Here is a 5,682-nt window from a genome sequence, read left to right as displayed (position 1 = left end):
TTGGTTTCAACTCAGGTCATGATCTCAGGGTGTGAGATGCAGCCTCGCATCAGGCCCTGCGCTGAGCAGCATATGTCTCTCTCCATCTCCCTCTTCCCCTCCCCCCTGCACTCTGGTTCTCTCTCTCTCTCTCTCTCTCTCTCTCTCTCTTTATTTTTTAAAATTTTTTTTTTTTGGTTCTCTCTTAAATAAGTAAATCTTTAAAATTAAAAAAACAAAAAATAGTGTAAAGAGGGACCAGAGAAGTTTTAAATCTAGTCAGGATTCCCTCTCTACTCCCCATCAGAACAATACCCTTCTGACTACTCTATCCCATAGTTTGTTTATTGTAAGGATCTTCCACTGTGGCTGAGCAGATCATCAACTACTCCCAGCCCTGTGTGAGTTGCACAGATTGTTTCATGGGTTTTGTACACCGTTTCTTGATCAGGTATTTTCGTCATATGCCTTCATGCTCTCTCCTCAACTACAGCCTCTAGCTGTGACACCCTCTACAGATGTGTCTCTCTCTATCTCCCTCTTGCTCTCTCTTTCTCTCTGTTTGTGTAGCTCTACCCTCCACCAATACTCAGTCCTGGAACTCCAACACCCTTGAATTCCCTGACTCACAACTCTACTCAGGATTTCCTGTTCCAGTGTTGTAGCCTAGCAATCTTCAGGCAGTAGCTGGTGCTACATTTGTTTCTTTTCTCCCAGCATTTACTATCTGGTGCTGCCTATTGTCTAAGGTCTGAAAGCTATAGCTTTCTATATCTGTACCATTCTAATATCTTTTATTGGTTCTTAGTTGGTATAGAATAAGTAGGCAAGGCCCCCACTACTTTCATTTGCTCAAAAAGAAGTCTGTAGGAAGGCGTATATACTAAAATTTCAACTTCATTAATGGATATTAAAGATTTATTTTTATGAAAAATTATGAAAATGTATCAAATTTTATTTAGTAATCTCTGCATTATGTCTCTTTCAATAGATTGATCCATTTCACCTAATCTCTTGAATTAGTTAGCACAAATGTGCTTCTAAAATTATCTTCTTTTTATTAAAATATCTGTTGCTGTATTCCTCTTTTGATATAGCTATTTAGTGTCCTCCCTCTCTCCTTTCCTTCTCTCTCTCTCCCTCCATGTATGCATTACTGTGTGTGTGTGTGCTCAGAGCAGTGAGTTTGAGAAAAAATAACTCCCTTTGATTTTAATTGGGTATTTATTTTCCTGAGTGAATTATGTAAGCCAGACTCTGGCAGTGGTGGTGGAGTGGGGCTACAGTTTTGGCTGTGTTACTGGAGACCAGCTTCTAGGCACATGTAGTGTTGTGAGCAGTTGGTCCCACTACAAGGGGTGTGTGTGTGTGTGTGTGTGTGTGTGTGTGTGTGTGTGTGTGTGATCAGTACCTTCAATATATCTTTTCATTAGGAAGTACTTGGTGGGAAGAGAAGCCCCTTATGGGTCATCACTGAACACCAGATCCTACACAGGGGAGGAAGAAGCATAGAGTTGTGGCCTTTTTAGAGTAAAAGGGTCAAATGTCAGGTCTTCAAGAAGAGACGAGGAAGCTCCAAGATCATCACACAAAGGTCCATCACTACCTTGTCTCATCTAGTGTCCTCACGTGTGAGATCCTCCCACACAGGGACTGCTGAACCCTTGTGCAAAGTCAGCCTCCCTTTCCCTTGTCCAGAACATGAGAAGCTTTCAAATCAGACCTGTCAAGAGGTACTGCCCAGTAGCTTTGGGTAAGAGGTCTCTGATTCCTTTGAGTGCTGTCCAATCCTAAGGATTCCTGGGTGCTGTCCAACGTGGGAGAATACTGCTCTGTACCCCAAGTGCCTGGACCAGATCCCCTAATGTGAGTTCATTTTGGAAACAAGTGCAACCTATGCTTTCAAAAATGTCAAAGGGCCAGCCATCTTGTGTCTCCACTGTCACTGCCAGACACGTGGCAGGGTAGGGACACTGGATTTGACACAGAACCAAGCACAGCGCTTGGCTAAAATGGATGGCCTGGGCTTCAGAAAGGGAGCTTACATGGTCTTGTGTGATTAGAGGATGCAGAATTTAGAGCCGCTGAGGACAGAACAGGAGGAAAAATGCACTTTTAAAATATGTAATAGCAACATATGGGGGAAACTGCAAGAGACTCCTAGTCTTCCTGCTGTAGCTTCCAGAATTGTCGGAGAGCCACAGTTGAGTTGCCAAGAGCTCTGCACCTGTCCTGCACATCTGCAGTGCCTTTGATGTCCTGGGTTGGGGGGGTGGCTCCCTATAATGCAAGCACTGGCACAACAGGCATCCCTGGTCTATAGGCTCTGGCACTGTCACCCTCTGGTCTCCTACTCACCCTGTTACCTTCAGGTGACCTTGGGGGAAGATTGGACCCAGCGTACTCAAACCTGCCTAGATACACCTCCGTACCCCCCTCCTGCCCCAACAGTCTCCCATAACATTCCCCCCTCCTCCTGCCAGTTTCTCTTTGCTCAGCCAGGAGAGTTGCCCTGTCTCATTACTGTAATTTAATATATTAGTATTTTCAATGCTCATCCGATGCCAGTGATTGTCATTTTAATTTTCTGTCTCTATGAGTGAGGTTGAGAATATCTTCCCATTTATTGCTTTCTTCTCTTTCTGTGAAGTAACAGTTTCAGGTGATTTTCATAGTGGGAAGGCCATCTCAGGTTTTCTTCCAGGTGGAAGCCTTCTTTCACATCTTAGATACTCATCCTTTACTAGTTTTATCCCTCACTTCCATTAGGGTGTCTTTGAGAACAATATCCTTAAATTTTTTGCAGTTCAATTGATCAGTAGTTAACCTTATTTAAAATGTGTTTTTTCTTTCTTCACTAGGAAATGATCTCTAACATAGAATCTAAGAGATATTTTCCTATATTCACTTCTTTTAAAATGATGAATTTGCTTTTTCATCTTGAACATACCTGGAATTAATTTTTGTGAACTCTCACAGCATATTCCCTGGAAAGTTTCTCTTTGGTAATCCAATGGCAATGCCTGCCCATTCAGTCAACAATCAGGTAATCCATATATCAAGTGAGTCTTAAGCTGTCTGGCTTCTGTGGATATTTTGTCCTTCCCTGTACCAAAGCCCCACCTCTTATTTGTTAGGGTCATGAGACCATAACCTCTGACACTGATACCTTAGAATGCCTATTGATGTCTTGATCCAAAAAAGAACACTGCTCTAATATTGCCAACATCCAAATTTGATATAAAATTCATATGTATGTAAAATTTATATGCATAAATAGCCACCACATATTTGCATGTAATACATTGCAATCTTCTCATCACATACTTCCAGAATTTGAAGTACACCTAAAAACATCATACCTGGGACACCTGGGTGGTCCAGCAGTTGAGCATCTGCTTTTGGCTCAGGGCATGATCCCGGAGTCCTGGGATTGAATCCTGCATCAGGCTTCCGGCATGGAGCCTGCTTCTCCCTCTGCCTATTTCTCTGCCTCTGTGTGTGTGTGTGTCTCTCTCATGAACAAATAAATAAAATCTTGAAAAAATACCTAAAAATCTGATTGAAATATCTTTTCTTAAATATCTTCAAAAAAGTAAATTAAATTCGCTACTTTTTCAACTACCTACATTAGGGTTTTTTTTGTTTTTTACTATTACATAGTCTGAATTTTCTGAGAAAAAGGAGGGTTTTTTTTTCTCTAAGTAATAAAGAATTCAAGAAAAATGAGTATCCAAATTTTATTTTTGAAGTTCTCAACACTGTCTCTAAGATCTCAATTCCCACTCTTATACTTTTTTTCATTAAAGACTATTTAATAAATACTACTGAATCAAACTGTGCCTATGACACTCTAGCTCTCAGGTGAAGGAGAGTTATGTAGACTTTGTATCTGTAAACCAACTTAATTCAGCATTTCTCAAAGCTGAACATTCATCTGAATGACATGGGATAATTGATAAACCATGGATTTCAACCCCAACCCCTATGCAATATTTTTTTAATTAATTTGTATTGGTGTTCAATTTACCAACATACAGAGAAACACCCAGTGCTCATCCCGTCAAGTGTCCACCTCAGTGCCCGTCACCCATTCCCCTCCACCCCCCGCCCTCCTCCCCTTCCACCACCCCTAGTTTGTTTCCCAGAGTTAGGAGTCTTTATGTTCTGTCTCCCTTCCTGATATTTCCCAACATTTCTTTTCCCTTCCTTTATATTCCCTTTCACTATTTTTTATATTCCCCAAATGAATGAGAACACACACTGTTTGTCCTTCTCCGATTGACTTATTTCACTCAGCATAATACCCCCCATGCAATATTTTTGTTTCTACAGGTCATGGGTTTGGGCCAAGAACTGGATTGAAATAAGGAACTGGATTTGAAATAAGGCTCAGGTGATTATGATGCTGGAGAAGCTGAATGAAACTTTGAGAATCATGTGCATATTCTTCATTCCGTATGATCCTCAACATTTTCTCTCCCCATTGCTTTATCTGTGCCATTTTCAATAGCTGATAGAATTTCTGCTACTTGCTATTCTCAATTATTAATGAGGAATGTGTGGAACCATATATACTTCAAAACTATCTTCCTTTCAGAAATGGAATTTGGGAAAGAGAGTAGATAATTTATTAAACTATAGCAAAGATTCTTGGGTGGCATACTGTAATCAAACCCTATTGCCAATAAGACAATCATCTCACCTTTTATTAATTGATTCATGCATCAATTATTTGTTAAGGGCACATTCTCTCCTAGACACTCTATTATCTGCTGGTGAACATTTTATCTCTTGCAATTTACACTATTGTAAAAGAAATGACCATATATTTGGAGTGCATGTAACGATAGGCCTAGCTTGGTCCTGAGGTCAGTGGAGATTTCCCTGAAAAACAGGATATGTAGGATACCCTAAATGAAAAGGTGGGAGAAGAAGGTTTCAGATTGACATGAGCATTGTAGATAACGAAGTCTGTCTGTGATGGGCAAACTCTGTGTCCTACACTAGACCATTAAGTTTAAATCACACACTTGTGTATTTTTGTAACTCCAGCATACTCCAACCAGGCGAGCAACCACAGCACGTATTCTAGATAAAAGGGGCACAAGAGATAATTTAATTTTAGAAGATGGAACAAAAGAAGATGGAACATAGTGACTGACCCAGAGATTTCTTTACAGACAAACACTGAGAAAGTGGATAAGGGATTGTAACAATTACCCTCATCGACACTTAAAAGAAACATATCCTTAGGTTCCATCAGTGGGCCATTCTTCCTTATTTAAGAATCTTTACAGACTCCTAAAGATCACTCCCAAGAGTTACCCACATTGACTCCCAATACTGTTTCCTAGAGGTGAAGTCATCTTCACCTCGAGATCAACCAGTAATGTGTTTTGATCTTCTTCACACAGCAAAATAATCTTTCTGAATTCAAAGATGCATCTAGACAGTCATGTCTACATCTCAAACTTCTTACACTGTCAGTTTGATACTGTGATTGGTTATTTCTTTATTGAAGGAATTCTCCACTGTGGAAAGAAAAAGAATATTCCAGTCAAAATCAGTTTTAAAATTCCTGGACAATTTCTGAGTTGACCTAATATCTGAAATGATACAAACCATCTGTGACTTCAAAATTGAAAAAAGAAGGGCATGGGTAGCTCGGCGGTTGAGCATCTGCCTTTGGCTCAGGGCATG

This window comes from Vulpes lagopus, chromosome 15 (genome assembly GCF_018345385.1).
Source record: "Vulpes lagopus strain Blue_001 chromosome 15, ASM1834538v1, whole genome shotgun sequence".
NCBI lineage: Eukaryota > Metazoa > Chordata > Mammalia > Carnivora > Canidae > Vulpes > Vulpes lagopus.
Note: the sequence above shows the minus strand (reverse complement) of the source record.